The sequence below is a fragment of the Tenrec ecaudatus genome, chromosome 3 (genome assembly GCF_050624435.1).
Source record: "Tenrec ecaudatus isolate mTenEca1 chromosome 3, mTenEca1.hap1, whole genome shotgun sequence".
Classification (NCBI taxonomy): domain Eukaryota; kingdom Metazoa; phylum Chordata; class Mammalia; order Afrosoricida; family Tenrecidae; genus Tenrec; species Tenrec ecaudatus.
In genome coordinates this window covers 2,903,505-2,927,832 of record NC_134532.1, presented here as the reverse complement: position 1 = coordinate 2,927,832, position 24,328 = coordinate 2,903,505, and the positions used below count along the sequence as shown (strand labels likewise).

Genomic DNA, 24,328 nt, shown 5'->3' with positions numbered 1-24,328 from the left:
GAAATGTTTCAACGAGCTGATGAATCAATGACAGCACTACTTCCCTGATGCCAGGAAATTAGGAAGACAGCTACTTGAGCAACTGACAGGAAGAGATATATCTGTGTATTCATTCCAAAGAAAGGTGTCTTAACATAATGCTCAAACTGTAGAACAATATTGTTGATATCACATGCAAGCACATTTTTACTGAAGATCATTCAACAATTGATATAGCAGTGCATTTACAGGGAGCTGATGGAGGTTCAGGCAAGATTCATAAGAGGATTTGGAATAAGGATTATCATTGCTGATGTCAGATGGATCTTGGCTGAACACAGAGAATACCATGAGGATGTTTACTTGTATTTCATGACTGTGCCAAGGCATTTAGTGTGTGAATAGTAGCAAACTATGGGTAATCTTGAAAAGAATGGGAATTCCAGAACATTTCATTGTCCTTCTGTGGGATTTGTACATGAGGCAGTTGCATGAACAAAACAAGGAATACCGTATTATTAAAAATCAGGAAAGGTGTGTGATTGGAATGTATACCCTCATCATAATTGTTCAATCTGAGTGCTGAGAAAATCATTGTCGAGACTGGATTATATGAAGAATGTGACATCAGTATTGGGTGAAGACTTATTAACAACCTGTAATATGCAAATGACAGAAATTGAAGCACTTGATAAATATCAAGGATTTCAGACTTCAGCATTTATTATGGCTCAATGTGAAGAAGATCAAAATCGGCATAACTGGACCAATAGATAACATCATGATTAATATAGAAAAGGTTCAAGTTGTCAAAGATTTTATCTTACTTGGATCCACATAGATCCACTTCCTCAGATCATGGAAGCAGCAGTCAACAGATCATAAGATGGGTGGCATTAGGTAAATCTTCTGCACAACATCCCTAGATTATTGAAAAGCAAGGGTTACCATGAGGACTAAGGTGCACCTGACCCAAGCCATGGTATTTTCAATTGCCTCATATGCATGAAAAGTGGAATATAGAGAACTGAATAAGAATAGACGTGTCTGAATTAAGATGCTAGAGAAGAATATTGAAAGTAACAGAGGACTGCTAAAAGGAAAAACCAATCTGTTTTTGGAAAAATATAGACAGAGTGCCCTTACAGGCTAGGATATCAAAACTCTGCCTTACATACTTTGGACATGTAGTTATTAGAGACCAGTCCTGAAGAAGGACATTAGTAAAGAGAAAGACAGTGAAGAGGAACAAGGGCCTCAAGGAGATGAATTGACACAACGACTACAACAATGGGCTTAAGAATAGGAACAATTGTGAGGATGGCACAGGACTGGATAAGGTTTGCTTCTGTTGAGTTAGGGTCGTTATGGGTTAGAACAGACTCACTGGCACCTAACAATGACAACTGGGCATGGATTGAGACTGCCTCAAAGACGGAGGGACATAAAATTATCTTGAGACCTGAGATACTCATAGTGTCTTGAGTAAAATCAGAGAAACATCCAAACAAGGAAGTTGCCGCCCAGAGTAGTTCTATAGTAAAATAGAAATAGTTCCTACAGAAACAAGCTACAGGAGGAATACAAGGTGGCACCCTCCATATTCAGAAACAGGTAGCCTCCTTCCTTAGAAGCCTTACCTGGAACCATCTAATAAGATGCCAATGCCTATTGCCCCATTGACAGTGCCCTAGGACCAAGTTTCTCCCAACAGGCAATGTTTCCTTAGTTTACGGATGGCAGTCCCAGGGTACATTGGCAAAATCTGATGTGGAAAGTTGATGCAGTAAGAGTACTGGATGGAAATTCCTTCGTTGAAGAAGGCAAGAAACCTGTCAGCTCATTTGGATGAACTGCATACAGTTTTCTAGCCATGATACAAGAATTGGACAGTGGTGAGAGCCATATGAATTTTTAAAGACTTGTTGTCAGTGGCCGACAGCCTGGCTATATATCTTCAGGTAAATGGGAAATGAAAAATTTGATTATTAAAGGGCCACCTGTATGAGGCAAGGAGCTCTGGAAAGAACTATGGGCTACCAGTGGTGCATCAGAGTAGGCATGTTGATGTGCATAAGACGACCCCCTTTCTTCATCAACAGACAGTTATGCCATTAGAAGGGCATAAGTAGAACCATGGCCCAGAGCATGGAGCAAAATAGCGCACTTCCCAACCCACAGAGCAAGTAAAACAGTGCTTTCATGCAGGAGGCTGCTTTGAATGGGGAGCCTCTGGGCACTGAAAAGGGGGGGTTGAGCTTATGAACCCCAATGAATAGAGCTGAGTGCCTTTGGGCCAAGAGTTATTGGAGTGGAGTGCCTTCGAACACTTGCTTCAGGAACCTGGGTTGGTTGACCACGAAGTTTAAGGTGAATGTCTTTGGGTTGAGGCTAATAGCAGAGTGGTATGAGCTTTGGGCATTTATTAGCAGATTTGACAGGACTTTGGAACAAGTCCTGATAAACTGCTCAACACTGAGGTTTTCTTATTGGTATTACAGCTTGTTAACCTGGAACTTGTTGATTTAGAAATCGTGTCTTAGTCAAATTCTATCAGGAGATAAAGAATTAAAGTTTGGCTAGGAATTGTTAAGAAAGTTTGTGATCTGTCATTTTTTTTAAAATATGTTTGACTCTTTCCTATAATTTTTTCTCTGATGTAAAACCCTTTTCCATTGTTTGCTTTCTCAACTTTGACAAGTAAGAACAGTTTCTCCTACAAAGGAGTACATGGATTATATCATAAGATGCTGTGTGTATTCCATTTCATTTAATACAGTTATTCCTTCAATAAAATATTTTGAATTAATATCTAACAGAGTTAGATATTTTTCATTCAGACACAAGATTCATATGAGAGGTGTGGTTTGTACTGGGGCAGTCAAGTTAATGGCAAGGAGAGTTCTAGGCCAAATAAATTATCTTTTAAATCCACTTTTTCCTATGAACATTTTAAAGCCCTCGTGGATCAGGGTGGATTCCTAGAGTTGCTAGAACATGGTGTGTTCAAGAAGTTGTTCAAGGAAAACAATGGCCCCAGATTCAAATCTACAAATCCCAGACACACTGTCATTGTGTCAATTCTGAGTTAGACTGACTGTACAGGATAGAGTAAAACTTCTCCTTTTGGGTTGTCAAGATTTAAAATTGTTATAGAAGTAGACAGCCTCATCTTACTCCCTCAGAGCAGCCAAGGAGTTTGAGCCTCTGGCCTTCAAGTTAGTAGCATAATCATAACCCACTACACCACCAAGGTTCCTAAGCATGTTATATATAGACGCTTTTACTAAGCCCTAACAGGACAAAGACAAAAATAAATTAAAACCTAACTATCTTGATAAGAAAAATTTCTGACACGAGGCTGACAGAGCTGCGGACTCATAATTTTCATATATGCAGAAGTCATTACATGATCATGATCGGTACTGATTGATACCTCACTGTCACAGGTAGGACTGGGGAAGCAGGGAAAAGGGCATGATTGAGATACATACGTATTTGAAGAGATAAGAGAAAATTCCAGTTTGGTTCTGGGGTTCCCATGTGGTGGTTGGGACATGACTCACATTCCTACAACTCTGAGTCATAGTCAGCAGGATCTCAACTTTTACCTAAAATTAAATAGTATGTGGCTACAATCAGGAAATCATCAAAAACATGCCCAGACAAGTGCCCAAGCTCTTTGAGTAAGCCCAACTGCCTTTACTGGGAGTTGTAATCAGTTTTAGGGTACCAAAAAGATTTCAAATAGCAAATATAATGTAAAGGGCACATTTATTAAATAGGAAAAAGATTTGATAAAGACAAAGACACATAATGTGGATGCGGGAGACCATTAGCACAAGGTCATAATGTCATCCAAGGACTCAGAAACCCACAGCCACTTAAAAAAGACATGGCAAAAAAGCAAGTCATCACAAAGTCATGACTGGTGGCAAATCAACACATCACAGTTACAAGTGGGACTACTGAGGTGGAAGGGAACCATGCTTGGGACAAGTGTACAGTGTTAGACAGAAGATCACACAAGATTGGTTGAGGAACTTCTTGAGCAGAGTGTACAAAATGTAATGACCATGGACAATAAAGGTCTGACTAGAAGGTCACCAAGAATAAAGAAGTAGACAACAAAGTGGCTGCAAAGAGTGGCCAGAATCCAAGGTTAGCACACTAAACATGTCTGGGTTGACTAGAGAAACAAATTCAGAGACACCCATATATGTATAAGAACGAGCTTTATATACAAGAACCATTGAATACTGAGAAAACATCCCAGCGCACTCCAGATCAAGTCTATAAGTCTGATATTAGCCCATATGTCTGATACTAGTCTATAAAGACCTCTTTAGACTCATGAAACACATGCAAGAATGCAGGAAGATCACAGGCCAGTGGGTGGGAAGTCTTGTGGATCCAGTGACATTGTAAGCATCTCAGAACTGGCAGGGGTCTCCATGTGGCTTCTCTGGCTCCAGAGGTCTGATTCTATCAGCCTCTCTCCATGTGTTTTCTCCACAGGGATGTCTCGCAGGGTGGAAAGAGAGAGTATCTCACACCTCCAAGGAGGAAAGACAGGAGTTCTCAGAATCCTCAGAAGAAGGCCATGCCCACACAGAGGCCTCATTGGCTATGACCTGATTGACAGGCTAGACTCCACCCCTATATTCTTAATCCTCAAATTGTCATCAGATTATGTAACTACCACAACACGTGAGGTTGCATCCTTTATCAGACTGAATGCCCATGACCACACCAAAGGTTACACCCACAATTTTTTTTAATCCACCTAAGAGCTCAGAGGGGAAGCATTTCTTGGCCACTGCAATGGAATGGAACTCTCACTCTTTACCCCGCTCTTCTTGGTAAGTCTTGCCTGTTTTTTTTCTGACTTGCTAGTTGGTATGTGTGAATGCCTGTTGGAATAAATTGTTTAAAAGGTTGGCTCATAGAGTGTGTTATGCTCCTGAATGAATCTGGCTTAGACACTGTGGGAAATTTAGTGACTGAAAGTTCGCCGCCCTGGTTCATAAGCCAACTGATTCCTAAGCCACATATCAGGCAAGACAATTTAAAGACTGCAAAGTTCCTGCTCCAGGGCATAAACTGATTGATTCCTAAACTCTATCTTTGGAACTCTCACAAGTGCTCAAGACACTTCTGACCAAGGCAATTAGGGCATGACTCATGACTATTCAACCCTTAGTAAGATGATCTCCGTTTGGGGCATACCTCGGCAAACCCCTAAAGAAGACCACCCCTCCATGGGCTAGCTAGGGATCACAGAGATAATCCATTTTCCAGTGCACTCTACCCTCAGGCAGGACTGCTCACATCCCTGGTTGTGATAGTTAGGTTTATTGACCAACTTTCCAATAGCAACATGTGGGATTAATCAGGTCACAGTTTGATTGGAGGGCTCTCTCTTGATTTCTGGTGATAGGAGTATGCTTGAGCATGTGTGCAGCTGCTGGAGCTAGTTATATGCCTCAACCTGTGAGCTACACTACCTATGGGCCAAACCGTGTATCGTGTCACTGGAGATCGTGGCTCCAATGTGACCTGCTTCACCACACTACTGGAGCATATATTGCTAGAGTTTGAGGATGGTGGATTTCATCGCCTTACATTGCTTGTGTTCGATTATCCCACCTCGGCCTGTTTTGATAAGCTCCTGAGCAACTGACTGTTGGCGACTCACTCTACTATTTGCTGCCTATAGGCAGACTCTGCTTGCTTTGCCCAAGGGAGGACTCTGCTGTCTGCTTTCTTGACCTTGGACATGGCAGCCCATGTGAATTGAAGGACTTCCAGTATATTAGTTGTTCCATGGAAGTGAGTTGAACTGAACCTGCTGTACTGCCGTGTGGACTAATTAGCTGTTATATTCCTTCTCGCTGTATAAATCTATCCACATATATGTAAATATATAACATATATATATATACATATATATATACGTGTGTGTGTGTGTGTAATCATAAGTGTCGTGGTTTCATTTCTCTAGAGAATCTTGCCTAATACACTGGTTGAAAGTAAAAGATAATTCAATGGAGGCTTGATCCACCTGGAGATTCTGCATATGGTTTTAGGCTTTCACTGTTGGGCATTTTCATACTTCTGCAATGGGGGTGCTCAGAATTTAAGAACTAATACACTTCTTTGAATTGTGTTCTTCCTGAGGACAAACTCCTCCTCCCTGGACTCTCCCTGACGTGGTGTAAGCATAGCCACATTGTTGGTGTAATGGTCAGAAAGTAGTGGGGATGCAACAAAGAATTTAAGCAGTGTCTGAACTTTTACCAATACTCAAAATGCTGTTTAGGTTCCTGGTGTAGGCTGCAGTATTTCACATATCAAGCAATTTAGAATGTAAACTCTAATGTGGAACCAAAATAACTAGTTAAGCTTCAACAGAGAAGAAAGAAATAAGAGCAATAATGAGGCTGAAGAGGACAGCACTGTGAAATCTTGGAATGTGTGTACAATATGAAGACATTTAGAAGTTTATCATGAAGAAGAAGCAGCTAAGAACATGAAGGTGGGCTTGTAAGATTTTATATATTGGAGTAAAAATATTGGATGTATGTTTTAGAATTCTCTGGTGGCAGAATGGAAAATTTAACTGTCGTGAATGGAAATAGAGCCAAGAAGACACTTGGGGAAAGAAAATGACATTTCAACTAGACTAAAATAGTGACCTCAACTAGGGTAGAGGTATTGACGTTGACAGAAAGGGCACTTATGTGAGAATCCATTGGGTTTAAAAATTAACTGGATCTGTTGGACTGAGAAACTGAGAAGTTCATGAGCTAAATAAAACACATTGCTTCATGACTATGAATATTCTTAACATTCAATAAATGCATTTCTTATTCTGAAAATCCTGTCAATGCAAGAAAATGAGCTTACAAATTTTACTTATTTCTACGATTTTTGTATTAGCATTGGTGCAGTCATCAAAGACTTACAGAGTGGCTAACAGGTAGACAAGTAAATTTAGAATGATTGAAATTATGTATTAAAAAAGCTCAACGTCTTCTGAAAGATGCTGACAGGTCAGTAGTCCCTACTCACTACACCCATTGATATTGAGTTGATTCAAATACAAGGAGCTGTAGTGGTTACTCATTTGGCTGGAAACAGAAAAGTCAGCAGTTCAAAACCACCAACTATTACTCAAGAGAAAGAAGAGGTAGTCTTGGTGGAATAGAGAAACAAATTCATAGATATTTTTCATATGTATATAAGAAAGTGCTGTATATTAAGAATATTTGTAATTAAGAAAGCATCCGAACCCAGTCCAAATCAAGATCATAGAACCGATCTTAGCCCATATGTCCAATGCCACTCATTGCACGAAACCACTGCAATGATGCTGAATTCAATAAGATCACATGCCAATGGGTGGGAAGTCTTGTGGATCCGGTGGCGTTGTAAGCATCTTAGCGCTGTCAGGGGTCTCCATGTGACTCCCCCAAATCAGGCAACTAGCGTAGCTCCATGTGTCTTATCAACTGCAATGTCTCCTAAGGAGTCCACCTAGTCCTGCCTCCAGCTAGCTATTTATCTCCTTAGCACCTCCACATGAGATCATCAAACTGCAACCTCATTGACAGGCTAAATTCTGCCCCTCCATTCATAAGTCTCAAATTGACAACAGATTATGTAACTACCACATTTTTTCAATATCCTAAAGAAATCTTAGTAGATTTACCTAATTCGATACATCTTTTGATCTCTGGAATGCTGCTTCTATGAGTTTTGATTGTGGATCCATATAAGAGAAAATCCCTGACAATTTCAACCTTTTCTCCATTTACCATGATGTTACCTTTTGGTCCAGCATCAGGATTTTGTAATCCATACTGTAAGTTGAAATCCTTGATCTTCATCTGCGAGTGCTTGAGGTTCGCTTTCAGTAAACAAGGTTGGGTCCTCTGCAAATTTCAGGTTGTTAATAAGCCTTCCTCCAATCCTGTTGTCACATTTTTCTTCATATAATCCATGTTCTCTGATTATTTCCAGCATACACATTTAACAGGTATGGTGACAAGATACAACCCTGGCAAAAACCTTTCTTGTCTTAAAGTCATGCAGTATTCCTTCATTTTGTTCCCATAACTGTCTCTTGGACCATGTATAATTTCCGCATAAACACAAGAAAGTGTTCTGGAATTCACATTCTTCTCAAGGTTATCCATAGTTTAATATGGTCCACACAGTCTAAGGCTGGCATAGTCAACAAGACACAAGTAAACATTTTTCGGGTATCCTTTGCTCTGAGCCTAGATCCATCTTCGATCTGCACTGATATCTTTGGGTCCATGTCTTCTTCTGAATCCAGCCTGAGTCTCTGGCAGTTCCCTGTCAATGTTCCACTGCAATCGCCGTTGGATGACCTTCAGCAGAATTCTACTTGCAGGAAAGAAGAATGGCATGATTCTATAAGTTGAGCATTCTGTGGAGCACAAACATGGGTCTCTTGCAGTCAGTTGGCTGAGTAGCTGTCTTCCACATTTCCTGGCATAAACAATGAATGCTTCCAGGGCATCACCAGTTTGGAGAAACACTTCAGTTGGGTTCCATCAGTTCCTGGAACCTTGTTTTTGGCCAATGCATTTAGTGTCACTTGAAACTTCTACTTCAGCACCTTTGGTTCTTGTTTATGTGCTACTTCCTGAAATGTTGGAATATTGATTAGTTATTTATGGTAAAATGAATCTTTACATTTTCTTTTGATGCTTCCTGCACCATTCAAAAATTTCCCCATAGAAAATTTCAAGGCTGCTACTCAAGACTTAAATTTTTTCAAGCCAGTAGAAATGTATAATTTTTTAACAGTCTTTAGTGTTTGGTGTATAAATTTTAATAATAATTGCATTAACTGTTCTTCATTGTAGGCATGTGTATGTATGATGTCCTTTTACAGATAGCATTCATTGTGTTTCATGTCGTATCTTTAAGTGTTCTTTTTGACTAGGAATATGATATTATTTATCATGAATTTGTCATTTTGGGAATAGTAAACCATGATTATCTCTCTCAGGATCATCAATACCTTCCAATTGAAAATGGCCACTACCATTCAATGTACTAACATTTAGGATATCAGTCTTTAGGCATTCCATTTCATTTTTGATGACTTTCAATTTTCCTAAATTCGTTCATTTTACCTTTCATGTTCTGAATTTTGAGTGGTGGTTGTAGATCTTTCTTCTCATTTTGAGTACTCTGAGGTCCCCCAAAGCTTTGTCCCATTCACATCATTAAGTCTGACAACTTTGAGGAAGTAGCTCAATTCCAGTTGTATTTTGATGCCTTCCAACGTGAAGGGCTCATCTTCTGGCAATGTGGCAGGTAATCGCATGGCTTTAAGATTTTCAGTGGTTAAGATTTAAGTGGTTAGTGTTTCAGATTTTAAGATTTTCAGTGGTTAGTGTTTAAGATTTTCAGTGGTTAGTGTTTCAGAAGGGTTCCAGCCCTTTCTTGTCTCGAGGCTGCTTTTAGTCTGGAAGCTCTGTTGATCCCTTTTAATCATAGGTGATTTTGCTGGCTTCTGAAATACTGAGGTCACAGCTTCCAGTATCAGAGTGTCACATAAGCCATCATGGCCACACTACAGACAAGTGGACATTAAAATATTAGCAAAGATTAAAAGTAGGGAATGTATTTTAATTTTTATATTCACCTAAGCAATTTGGTGACAAAAGTTACTGAACAATACATAACTTAAACTTGGCTTTTACAAAACATTTTGGCTTTAAAGCGATCTTTAATAGTGTACAGGAACTACGAGCAAAGTCGTTTTCATTAACATTTTCTTAAGACCTTTAATTCTATCAACTCTTATTTAAACCCCTCTATTATTTGCTTTGACGAAGCTATGATGGCAGAGTGTTGAGACACTTAGCTGTTAATTGAAAGTTTGGCAAGTGTGGTAGTCACCCAATCTGGTGTCAATTTAAGGATTCAGAGTGTACGGGTGGAGTCTAGGCTGCTAATGTGGAGATAACCAATGAGACTTCTGTGGGCATGACATTCCCTAAGAATTCTGGAAAATCTGGTACTTCCTCCTGGCGGTGGAAGACATCTCTCTTTCTCATTCATTCATTCATTCTCTCTCTCTCTCTCTCTCTCTCTCTCTCTCTCTCTCCCTCTCTCTCTCTCTCTCTCTCTCTCCGACTTCCTGGGAGACATTGCAGAAGACAAGTCACATGAACACAACCAGATCTCTGAAGCCGGAAAAGCCACAGAGAGACCCCTGTCAGTGCTGAGATGCTTACAATGCCACTGGACCCAAAGACTTTCTACTCACTGGCTTGTGATCATTCTGCATTTGGCTTCATTGCATGTGTTTCTTGAGTCTGAAGAGGACTTTAAAGAATGGTATCAGACATATGGGCTAATATCAGAGTTTGGGACTTTATCTGGAGTGGGCTGGGATATTTTCTCCATGTTCAATTGCTTTTGTATATAAACCTCTCCCTTATATAATATGCGGGTTTATGAATTTGTTTCTTTAGTCTACCCAGATTAACACAGCAGGTTGAATCTACCATTTGCTCAATGGGAGAAAGATCTGACAGTCTGCTGCAGTAAAGAGTACATCCTTGGTTATGTTCTCTGACAATACTATTTTGTCCTTAATTTGCTATGAAAAAAATGTACTAAATCAGTTGGGAGTCTCTAGCTGCCATCAGCCTATCTCCATGTGTCTTGTCAGCTGCAAAGTCTCCCAGGGAGTGACCTGAGAGAGAGCATGTCTCCTGTCTCCAAGGAGGAATACAGGAGTTCCCAGAATCCTCAGGAGAAGGCCATACCCACACAGAGGTCTCATTGGCTAAGACCTGATTGACAGGCTACACTCCACCCTTTCACTCTTAATCCTCGCAAATTGACAAATTATTATATAGCTACCACATTACTCCAGTAGTGAGTTATAGTCTCAAAAACTCACAGGGGGCAGTTCTATCCTCTCCTATGGGGTTACTATGAGTCAGAGTCAAAACTGGAAGTGAGTTTTGAGTTTTAAAATCTTTACAAAAGCTGATTGCCAAATCATGTTCTCTGAAGAATGACTGACGGGCTGGTATGACTGACGGGCTGGTATAGCAATCATTTTTGTTAACAGCTGGTCACTTTAACCACTATGATTTCAAAAGGATAAGTGTTAAAATCTGATGTTTACAAATTTTACTCAATTTACAATGGAAAACAAAGAGAACTTTATCCCTGTTATTAAACCTAATTAACACTTACTACTAAACACTATCTTAGAGCATAAATTCTGAGCACCTCAGTTGATGGGAAGTTATGGATAACAGTGACCACCCAAAATCCATTTTCAGCATCGCCCCATAGATTAAGCATCCATTGAATTGTTTCTAATCAGTAAGCATGGTTGTAAATAAGCATGGCTTCAGTTACAGTGCATTTAAGAAGTAGATTAACTCTACCTCTTTTCAGTCGACTTAGGGAGGGGCAATTTCTCTGAGGAGCTTCCCTGGGAGTATCCTTGAAGGAGGACAGTACTGCGGATCACATAGTCATGTTCTATCAGTTTCACACTGACTGCCTTGGTCAGAAGGCTCTGGATCAATCTGGTAATCTCTTCTGTCTAACATGATGTGTATGTCCCTAACAGTAGTTCCTCCTTCTATTGTTGGACCTTTAACTGTGGTGTATTGATCTGCTACCTACAATGAACTTGTGACAGTTGCCTTCTTCCGTGTCTATTTAACTAGTATCCCTACTGTGAATACTTGAATGTAATGTTTACTTCTTACTAATGGTCTCCTTCATCTGGGTGATGAGTCTGTGTCCTTGTATTTCTTAAGCCATAATAAATGTTCTCCTAAAATTATACTTGAGATTGGAGTTTTTGGAGTACCCTAAAACAACACATATCCTGGGACTAGAATTGGCATGTTAGAGAACTAGAGTTGTCCATATATATATAATATTTATATTATATTACATATATTACTTGTATCCTATTTCTGATTTTTTACTGTGAATTGAGACCAGTATCCTATTTCCAAGTAAGTGTCTCATCCCTAATTCTGCTTCAAAGCTCCAGCTTATAGAACTCCTTGATGGCCCTTTTGACCCTACATCAGAGCATGCATGTCACTTAAGCTAGTTTTATCAATGACTTCACTCCTTGGTGTTTCTTCCATTTGAAATTACAAGCTATAGTTCCATTTACATTGGAAATCTCAGAGACAATGACAAAGTCTTTGCCTTGGTTGTCATTGGGCATATCTATTCTAATTCTATGACTGGTCTGTTTGGAAGCTTGTTAAGGATACGTGGAACAGGGAGTGACTTTTAAGGACTTGAGGCTTTACACAAAATCTGTAGATGGATATTTGTGTGTGCCTGTGTGTGTGTGTGTGTACATGAATGTTTGTGTGAGGAAATGTTTCCAAGCTTGGCTTAGTCACTACATAATATATATGTTTGAAGCCCAGCATTATAATGAGTGTGTAGTTTGAGAATATGTGGGGAGAGTGAGAGAGGATGTGGTGGAAGTATGAAAGAGAAGATGTAGATGGCTGGTGTAAAGGAGGGGGGAAGATTCTCAGAATAAATATTACTTGATTGGGGGAAAAAAAGAATAGAGAGTGGAGAAGAAAGAATTCACCCTTGGTAGCAGTAATTTCAGTAACAAAGGTGTAGAGGACACAAGGGAATTTAAATGAATTCAGATGGCTTATTATTCTTCATTTCGATCAGTAAAGAGAAATTTAAGCCACTCACTACAACAGTGCTTCTCATACAGAGTTTTTTTACTCTATTTGGAGAATGTTGTTGTTAGGCGCCATGCACAACAGAACAAAACACTGCACAATCCTTCGCTATCGTCACAATTATTCATATTTCCTACTCCCTGATGCGGCGCTGTGTCAATCCATCTCATCTAGAATCTTCCTCCTTTTCACCACCCTTCCACTTTACCAAGCAACACGTTGTCCTTCTCCAGGGCCTGATCTCTCCTGACGCTATGTTCAAAGTATGTAGGAAGAATTCTTGCCATGCTTGCCTCTGGCCTTATTTCTTGCAACACAGATCAGTTTGTTCATTAGCAGTGCATGATAATTTCAATATTATTCTAAAGCACTGCAGTTCAAATGCACCAATTGTTCTATGATGTTCTGTATTCAATGTCCAGCTTTCACATGAATGTGATGCAATGGAGAATACCCTGATTTGGGTCAGTCACCCCTTAGTCCTTAAAATAATAACCTTGTTCTTCACCACTCTAAAGAGGTCTTTTGCAGCTGATTTACCTTATGTAATATGTCCTTTGATCTCTTGAGTGCTGATTCCATGAGCATTGATAGTGTATCCAAGTAAGACAAAATCCTCAAAAAGTTCAATTTTTTCTCCATTTATCATGGTGTTACCTATTGGTCCAGTTTTTAGGATTTTGGTCTTCCTTACATTGACTGGTAATCATACTGAAGGCTGCAATCTTTGATTTTCATCATCAAGCGTTTCAATTCCTCCTCACTTGCTGCAAGGAGGGTTGCGTCATCTGCAGTTTGAAGGTTGTTAATAAGCCTTCCTACAATCCTGCTGCTGAACTCTTCTCTATATAATCCAGCTTCTCTTATGATTTGCTCAGCAGGTAGTTTGAACAAGTATGGTGAGAGGGTACAACCCTGACATACACCTTTACTGATTGTAAAAACATCCAGCATGCCCTTGTTCTGTTTTCACAACCGCCTCTTGATCCGCATACAAGTTCTGAATGAGCACCATGAAGTGTTCCAGAATTTCCATTTGTCTCTAGATTATCTATGTTGTTAGTGTCCACGGAGATAGATGAAGTCAAGGAGCCGAATAGGAAACGTCAAAGGCTCGAGAAGACAAAGCGAAATATAAGCAAATGTGTAAGGACCTACAATTAGAGCATCAAAAGGGAAGAACAAATTCACCATATGTGAAATGGAAACAAGCTCAAGGAAGCAAGTCAAGCCTCAAATTGCAATTTTGAAAGATTATAGTACCAAAATATTGAATGATGCAGGATACATCAAGAGCAGATGGAAAGAATACACAGACTCACACTACCAAAAAAACTAGTTGACAGTCCACCATTTCGGGAGGTAGTACATAAGCAAGAACCAATGATGCTGAAGGAAGAAGTCCAAGCTGCATTGAATGCATTAGTCAAGTCAAGGCTCCTGGACCTGACAGAATACCCACTGAAAAGTTTCAGAAGGCTGGAAAGCCCCATGCCAGGAAATTTGGAGGATGGATATTTACTTTGCCAGCGGACTGGAAGAAATCCATATTTGTGCCCATTCCAAAGAAAGATGACCCAAGAGAATACTCAAACTATAGAATGATATCGATAGCATACACATGTAAAATTTTGACTAATAACATCCAGCAAAGGTTGTAGCAGTACATTGACAGGGAGCTGCCAGAAGTTCAGGCTGGATTCCTAAAAGTATGTGGAACAAATAACATCATGGTTGATATTAGATGAATCTTAGCTCAAAGCAGAGAATACTAGAAAGATGCTTATTTGTGTTTCATTGAGTATGCAAAGGCATTTGACTGTATGGACAATTTGGAGAATAGCAAGTCATAACCCAGAGTCATTGTACCCTAAAACATGTATGGACATTTGGTCATGCCAAGAGGTATCATAGGACCAAAGCCAATGGTACTGTAGGAAGTTCTTCACTGAAAACATTATGCAAAAATAACTCTCCTGGAATTGAGGGAATACCTCTTTAAATAACTCTGCAGGAATTGAAGGAATACCCATTCAAGAAGTGAATAAAGCCCTGGAAGCTCTCATTCATCTATGCTAGGATATTTGGAAGATAACAACTTGGCCAAATAATTGGAAGAAATCCTTATTTGTGGCCATTCCAAAAAAGGTCACCAAACAGAATGCTCAAATTGTAGAAGAGCATCCTTAATACCACACACACATGAAAGTTTGCTGAAAATCATCCAACCAAGATTGCAGCAGTGCATTGACAGGGAGATGACAGAGATACAGGCTGACTTCAGAACGTGATGTGGAACAGAGGAGAGCATTGTTGAGGTGAGATGGCTCTCAGTTGAAAGCAGAATACCATAAAGGTGTTTACTTCTGTTTCTTTGACACTGCTAAGGCATTCGACTCTGTGGAATGTAGAAGTTATGAAGATCCTTGAGAAGAATGGAAATTCCAGGATACGACTTTGTGTTGCTTATGCAAGACCTGTATATGAAGTAAGAAGTAGTTGTGAAAACACAACAAGCACATATTACTCATCGTACTTATTCAAGCTGTATACTGAGCAAACACAGAAAATAGACTACATGAAGAAATAGCATCAAAATTGGAGGAAGGTTCATTAACAAATTCTCACAACAAGACCAGTAGTGAACATCATGGTAAATGGGGAAATGACAGAAGTTTTTAAGGATGTCATCTTACTTTGATTCATCAATGCTGATGAAAGAGGTCAGGTAAGTGATCAGCTAATGCATTGAATTTGGTAAATATGTTGGACAAGGCCTCTTTAAAGTGTTAAAAAGGAAGGATGATACTTTGTTGTCAGGACAGACCCATCCCTGAAAAAGGACAGCATGCTTGGCAAAGTAGTGGGACAGAGGAAAAAGGAAGGGACTCAATGATATGGATTGATACAGTGGCTGCACCAAGGGATTCAAATATAAGAAACATTGTGAAGATGGTACAGGAGCAAGCTAGTGAGTCTTTCTGTTGTACATAGGGTCACGATGAGTCTGGTCCCTCTCACTGGCACCTAACATCAGCAACCACCTCCTCTTCTTGGATTCCATGGGAAAAGGAAGTAGAAGAGCTATAGCATCATTCTTTTGGTATTTGCGTCCCTTTTGTATAGTTGTTGGTGTTCCTTTGGCTGCAGAGAAGTCTCATTTTTCTGACCTTTCTTCTGACTGCAATAGGAAATAAAGTAGCAAACTGCCCTGATGTGCTGCACTATGTTGTCCAGCCTATTTTATTGAATCAGAGTGCGAATGAAACCATGATAACAAAGTAATTGTCTCATGACAAGCTGAGGGAGAGCATTTACAACATGGAAGGAAGAAGAATGCATTAGGAGCATTTTGCTTTTTAACCTCCCCCTATCTGATGTGCTGCTGATGACAAGGCTGTAAATAAGACAACATCACCAGCATGCATCTACAGGAAGAGAGGAAGCTCAAGTCCAAATATTATATCCAGTCAAACAAAGTCATTCCAAGAAACATAATACATTCAACAAGCAAAGCCACAAAAGCCTCACTTCTAAGTATTTTTTTCCTGAAATACTCCTATAGTCTAAAATTAAGATTAGCATTAATGCCCAGGGCCTTCCGCAATTTGAATTTTCAGGAAGTTTGAATTTCAGAACAGTATATCTGTGGCTTCAAGCTTTTTTCCTATATGAGCTGCTAATAGCACAATTCCCAGAAAAAATACCAAGTAAAATGATAATAATCCTTGTTGACATGCAAAGCATGCCTGCCTTACATCTTGGCACTCAGGAACACAGCATAAAATCTCCTATCTAAGAGAGGGATTAATTTATGGTTCCACTTGGAAAAGTTGTTTTTACTAGATATTTTGACTCTTAGAAAAAATTTCCCTCGACATAAAAAAGATTTAAACACTTTTAGATTGAAAAGTCGTGTTGCCAATAGAAGATATATATATAATTTCAAAACACTGATGTGTTCAAAACATTGATGTGTGTACATATATATAATATATAGATATAATATTCTTATAATTTCCTTTCAATTAGAAGTCTTTCTTAAAAAGTGTTTTGTCTCATTATTGTTGTGTCAATAATCTTGAATTATTAGTGATGTTAGTTTGTGCCATCAAATAGGTTCTACCTGATATGTACAACTCTATGTACAAAAGGACAGAACTTTGCCCAGTTTGAAAGATCTTCACAGTCATTGCTAGAGTTTCACCGATTGTTATGGCTACTTTGTCAATGACCTACTACTTTACCAAGCACAATGCCTTCATCAAAGGACTGACCCATCTTGATAATTAGTCTAAAGTATATAACACAAAATCGAACCAACCTTGATTCTAAGGAATCTTCTTGCTGTACTTCTCCTAAGGCATATTTTAAATTATTCTGGCAGTCCATCATGCATTCCATATTCTTTACCAACACAAGAATTCAGTCATCAATTCCTCTCAGATCTTTCTTGTCTCGTTGTCCAACTTTGCCTTTACGTAAGACTACTAAAAATATTATTGCTTTGGTCAAGGTACCTTTCTGGCTTCACAGTGATATCTTTGTTTTACTGCTTCAGAGCAGTCTTTAGCAGCAAATTTGCACATTGTAATACATTGTTTGTTTTATCGATTATTACTTCTATGTCTATGGATTGTGAATACAAGAAAAACTAAATCCTTAACAACTTCAATCTTTTTCTCCATTTATGATGATGGCTCTTATTGGTCCAGTTGAGATAATTTTTGTTTTATTCTTGTTGAAGTAAAGGCTGTAGTCTTTGACCTTAATGTAAAGTGTTTCAAGTCTTATTCACCATCAGCAAACAACATTGTTTTGTTAACCCAGGTTGTCTAACAAAACAAATCCAGTGACACCAACTCATCTATGTATAATTCAGAATGTTAAGTCAAGAAGTAGTTAAGCAGTCGGGCATGATGGTGAGGAGGTAGGCAGCTCAAACTGGGAGTTCCATGGAGATAGGTGAGTGGGGACATCTTGGGGCTGAGTAGGGATTCTGAGGCTGTCAGTTAATTCCCATGACAATCCAGGGAGCTTCTCTGAACCAGGAGCTGGCTCCCACCCCAACTCCCGCACAAGTGGTGGAGTCCTGAGGACCTAGACCTGCCACAGGAACAGGTCTGGGCAAAGATGAATGCCATGCTGTAGATTGCCACACGCCAGCTGGCTGCAGCTCCTCGAGCTTTCAAGCTTCCCAGAAGAGTCTTGTGCAGTAACAGTATGAAACCATTAAACATGGGGCCCTCCTGCTGGCCACAGGCGGATCCCTCCTCCAAGACCAGCATCTTCATCCTACCTTTTCCCTGATCTTCCCAGCGTTCCTAAACCCTCTAACAGATGTGGCTGGACCCTATTTCCCACCCACCTGCCTGTCTGTAGTGCTTCTAGCTGGGAGCAGACAACCCCTACCCCTACCCCATCCCACCCTAGGAGATACATGCTACCTCACCCAGGTTAGCACTTTCCTTCAGACCACAGCCTGCACAGGTGTGAGTGGCCACAACAGAGGAGTGAGAGTTGTTGGAGCACAACACAGGCTGACCTTAGAGCCTGATGTCTGAGAGGGCTATCCAACCTACCCTCCAAACAACAGATCCCAATAGGCTAAGGTGAGAGGAAAATGCCAGTGGGAAAAGGTATAACACAACTCCTCAGGGTAGTTGGCTACAGGCAGGCTGTAGACACACTCATACCAACCTAACAGAGAGAGAGAGCCCACGGTTTCTGTCTCCCAGGAATATGGCAGAGTTTCACCAAAATGGCATGTAAATGGAAAGCTGCCTAAACCGCATAAATAAGAAAATAGGAGAAATAAAATCAGGGGATGACCTAAAACTAACAGCAGTCAAAGAAGAGGTAGACACTGACCTGTCACAGAAAACAAATCTTCAGAATGCTGCTTAGGTAAGGTGACCAGATGTCCTGATTTTTAAACTATTTTTTCCTGCGTCCCAGTGTTTTAAAAAAGTCCCAATTTTTGGAAAGAATGCTCGACAAGCTAGGGTATATGGTTTTTCGGCTACCATGTGGCTATTTAGCCAGTGTTTGAGTTTTATCAATTGTGTCCTGCTGTACCAATGTTAAAATCTGGTCACCTTAGGAGTCATACAGAATATGAGGGAAGCAATGAAAAAAAAGATGAAATGATAGAGGAGGTAAAGTCCATGGACCAAAGGGAGATACAAGAACTAAAAGTCGAGATCACAAAAGCCAGTAGCAAATTAGCAGACTTTGCCAACAGACTTGAGGAGGCAGAAAACTGCACCAGTGACCTAGAGGATAACCAGGCAGACTTCAACAAATTGGAAAGACAGACAAATAAGATAATCAGAGAAGCTGAAGAAAACCTGAGAACCATGTCTGATGCTAATAAGAATTAGAATAATTGGAACAAGATGAAATGAAGAAATCAATGCCAAAAATAGTAAGAGAATTCTTAAAGGAAAATTTCCCCAACCTAATGAAAGAAAACCAAGCAAAAATTCAGGAGGCCAAAAGAACACCAGATAAAGTGAATCCCAAGAAGTCATCAAGGCATATAATACTTAAATTATCCACTGAAAAATGAGGAGCTGAATCCAAGAGCCCAAGTGGAAAGCAAATATTTTGAGAATGATGACGGCAACGAATGTAAAAATGGGCTTTACACAATTGATATATGTATGGATTGTAATAAGAGTTGCATGAGTCCCTAATAAAATGATTTTAAAAAGATAAACTATCCAATTTTGAGGAAAATCATAAGAGCAGCTAGGGAAAAACAAACAGTCACTTATAAAGTTAGGTGACCAGACATCCCGCTTTTGGCGGGACAGTCCCTCTTTTAAACAATTTTTCCCATGTTCCACAGTGTTTTCAAAAACTCCCGATTTTTGGAAAGAATGCACGACAATCTAGGGTATACTATTTTTGGCTGCCGTGTGGCTATTTGGCCAGGATATGATTTTTATCAATGGTGTCCTGCTTTACCAATGTTAAACTCTGGTCACCTTATTAAAGGTACCCAACCAAAACTCTACCCATACCTTCCAGCAGACACTATGAAGAAGAGGAGAAAGTGGAGTAAGATATTTAGAAAATTCAAGGAAGATAACACAAACCCCCAAATTCTCTATCCAGCCAAATTATCTATCAAGATGGATGAAGAAGTAAGAGTCTTCCTGGACAAGGAAAAACTCAAATAATATGTTAAAAGATACCCAGCTATGCAATAGATCTTTGCAGACCTAGTATGGGCAAAAGAACAACACTCGCCGAGCATAAATAAGAGACTGCCACATAGAACATCTCCACTTAGAGGGAAACAACAAGAAAAAGGCCCCCAAGATAAAATTGACTCAGTGGTGGAAAGGAGGCAAGAATGAACCAAACAGGCATGCACGTACGCATAACACACTGATAAGAAAGGGAGGTAGGAAAACACGCAACACAAAATGTACGATGACGTCATAGAATCCACAGATGGATGTAATAATCGTAAATATAAATGGACTGATCAAAATCTCAAAAACAGAGGCTAGCATACTGGCTTAGAAATCACAACTTGGTGGTCTCCTGCCTAAAGGAGACATATCTCAAGACTGCATAAAAATAGGCTGAGAATAAAAGGCTGGAGAAAAACACAAGAAGCAAATGGCAGTTTTTAAAGAGCAGGGCTTGCAATTCTAATATCAGACAAAAATTGAACTCAAGGTGCGAGCCATAATAAGAGATGAGGAGGGACACTGTATAATGCTCAAGGGAACAGTTGACCAAGAATTAATGATCATAATAAATATACACACACCCAACAACATTTGCCAATCAAATGCTCCAAACGATAAAAAAAGAAATCACAGGCTCAACAATTACAGTAGGTGACACTAATATACCACTCTCTGAGAAAGCTAGAAAGAAGCTTAACAAGGAGTCTGCAGAGCTAAACATTACAATTAAATGACTTTACCTGATATTTTCAGATTTCTCCAACTAAATACAAAAACTCACATTCTTCTCAAGTAAACATGTTACACACGCAAACATAGACCCCATGCTGGGACACAAGTCAAATCTGTGCAAATTCAAGCACACAGATATCATACAAACTTTCCTCTTTAACCACTATGCAATAAGGCTGTAAATCAACAAAATGGTGATTAAGAAAACAAGGGCAAACAATTAAAGGATGAATAGCTCTCTGTTTCAATAGGAGTGGGTACTGGTCCAGATCAGAGATGAAATTAGGAAGTTTATAGAAACGAATGATAATGAGAATACGATGTACCAAACCTTAGGGACAAAACACATGCAGTTATCAGAGGAGGTTTGCTAATAACACTTGCACATATGTAAAAGGAAAAGAGACATGATTGATATGCTGGCAAAAAATTTACAGCAACTATAGCAAAACTACAATCAACAAGAAAATCCTACTAATCAAAAACAAAAAGAAATAATAAAAATCAGGGCTGTTTTAGTCTGGGTAGCCCAGAGAAACAATAAATAGATGCTCATATGTGAATAAGAAAGAGCTTTATATACAAGATCAATTGAATATTGAGACAACATCCCAGCCCAGTACAGATCAAGTCCAAAAGTCTGATATTAGCCCATATGTCCGATACCAATCTATAAAGTTCTCTTCAGACTCATGAAATACATGCAATGACACCAAATGCAGGAAGATCACAGGCCAGTGGGTAGGAAGTCTTGTGGATCCAGTGGCAGTGTAAGCATCTCAGTGCTGGCAGGGGTCTCCAGGTATCTCCTCCAGCTCAGGGCACTACTCTAGTACATGGGTCTTGTCAGCTGCCATGTCTCCCAGAGGGTAAGCGAGTGTCTTCAGTGAGCTATTTTTCTCCTTAGTGCTTCCAACCTGCAACCTAATTGACAAGTAAGCTCCACCCTTCACTCATAAATCCCGAATCGACAACAGATTATGTAACCACAAGGGCTGACATACATGAGAGGGTAAACAAGAAAAGTATCAAAAAAATTAATGCACATAAAAGTTGGTTCTTTGAAAGGATTAACAGAATTGACAGACCCCTGCAAACCTAACCAAAGAAAGGAAGGAGCAAATTTCAATAGCAAGGATGAAGGACAAAACATTAAATGGACCATAATGAAATCAAAAGGATAATTACATAGTACTACAAATATCTGCACACTAATGAACTCAAGAACTTGGAAGGCATGGACAAATTCTTGGAAAATCAATCCCTCCCTAGACTATGCCAGAAGGATATCAAGAATCTCAACAGACCCACAGCAATAAATGAAATAAACAAGATTATCAGGGATCACTATAAAAAAATCCCCCCAGCCAGATGGCTTCACAGGAGAATTCTACCAAGCGTTCAGGGAAGAACTGACACCAAACTTACACATACTCTTCCAGAGCATAGAAAAAGATGGCAAATTCCCGAACTCTTTCTATGAAGCTAGTATAACTCTCATACCTAAAGCAGGCAGGATCCTACAGACCAACATCCTTAATGAACATCAGTGCAAAATCCTTAACAAAATACTGGCCAATAGAATACAAAAATATATAAAAAAAATAATTCACCATGACTAAGTTGGATTAATACAGGGATGCAGGGATGATTCAAAATACAAAAGATCATTAGTATTATTTGCCACATTGACATGAAAAGTTATAAGAACCACATGATACTGTGAATAAAAGTGGAAAAAGCATTTGACAACATCCAACACCAATTCCTGTTTAAGATACTCAATAAGATAGAAATGGGAGGAAAATTACTCAACATAACGAAAGCTATATATGAAAAACCAACAGCTAATGTGGTAGTCAATGGAGAAAAAAATGAAAACAATCCCACTGAAAAAGGGGATCAAACTAGGATGCCCCTGGTTCCCACTCTTAATTAACATCCTAGCTAACAACATAAAGCAGATAAACATAAAATGTAATAATCTTGGGAAGGAGGTGGTAAAACTATCATTATTCACAAATGATATAATTTTTGTATATGGAAAAACCAAAAAGTTCCACAGGGGAGTGCTAGAAGCAATAACAGAATATGGCAAAGTGACAGGATACAAGATCAACAAACAAGTCTATAGAAGTCTGCTCTGCACATCAGACAAGAGGGGATCAAATAGGTATTGCCTTTCACAATAGCCAGGCACAAATTGAAATATCTAGGGATATACCTGACAAATAAACAACAAAAAAACCAGAAAGATTTGCATAATGAAAACCACTGAACACTATTATGAGAAACCAAGTGTGACCTCAACAAATGGAAGAATATCCCATGCTCATGGATCAGAAGACCAAATATAGTAAAGATGTCAGTTCTCCCCAAGGCACTATATAAGTTTTATGTTATCCTGATACAAACACCATCATTTTTCTTCAAAGAATTTGAAAAACTGACTACGAACATCATATGGAGAGGGAAGAAGCAGAGAATTAGCAAAATTGGCAGAGAACTCCTCAAGATGAAGGACAAAATTGGAGAGATATTTTACCTGACATTAGCAACTATTACATAACCACGTTGCTCAAGAGTGTGGTATTGGTATAATGACAGATACTAAGACCAGTGGAAAAGAACTGAAAACCCAGAAATGAAATCATCAGCATACAGACAACTAATCTTTGATAACAGTCCCAAAAATATCACATGGGAAATAGATACCTTCTTCAACAAATTGAAAGAATGGATATCTACCTACAGAAAAATGAAGCAAGACCCTTATCTCACTCCGTGCACAAGAATAAACTCAAGGTGGATCACAGACCTTGAGGTAAAACCTCAGAATATTAGGGCTATCCATGAGGAAATTGGGACAAACCCGAGCACCTTGGCACAGAGAATACATAGGCTATTGGTGAAAGGGAAGGACAGAAACACAGAGGAGACACAAATTGTTAAGTGGGATATACTGAAGATAAAATGTATTTGCACATTCAAAGAATTTTCCAAGAGAGTAATAAAAGAGTCCACAGAGTAGGACAACGTCTTTAACAATGACACATCAGACAAAGACCTCATTCCTAAAATCTACAGTACTCTGTTAGCTTACAATAAGAAAAAAAAAAAAAACGAATTGCCAACTGAGGAGGTGTGCAAAGGACCTGAACAGAAGTTTCACCAAGGCAGAAATCTGAATGTCCTATAAACATATGAGAATATTTTTCACAATCATTAGCCACTAGACAAATGCAAATTAAAACAACTATGAGATACCACCTAACTCCCTCAAAGATAGCCCAGAGAGTAACAAGTATCAAAGGGGCACTGGTGAGGTAGGAACTTTCGTTCAGTTCTGGTAGATCTTAGGTATGTGTAGCCATTATGGAAATCAATTTGGCAATATCTGAAAGAGATCAAAATTGAGCAATCATATGACCCAGCTATCACCTACTGGACATATACCTAGAAGAGGCAAGAAAAAAATCATCCGATATCTGTGCTCCAATGTTCATTGCGGTGCAATTTACAATCACAAGAATTTGGAAACCACCCAAATTTCCATCAATGGACAAATGGATTAAAAAACGGTGGTACATACATACAATGGAGTACTATGCATTCCTAAAACGCAGTGGTGAACACATGAAGCACATTATCGCATGG

General features: G+C 39.2%; 1 long non-coding RNA gene across 2 annotated transcripts in view; it reads left to right on the top strand.

Annotated features, from left to right (window-relative positions):
• Positions 1-4,707: 4,707 nt before the first annotated feature.
• Positions 4,708-24,328, top strand: part of LOC142442548 (uncharacterized) — a 40,979-nt gene continuing 21,358 nt past the window's right edge. For both annotated transcript variants that reach the window (XR_012783433.1, XR_012783431.1), the window contains exon 1: positions 4,708-4,841. This is a non-coding gene — a long non-coding RNA (uncharacterized LOC142442548). The remainder of the gene's footprint in view (positions 4,842-24,328) is intronic.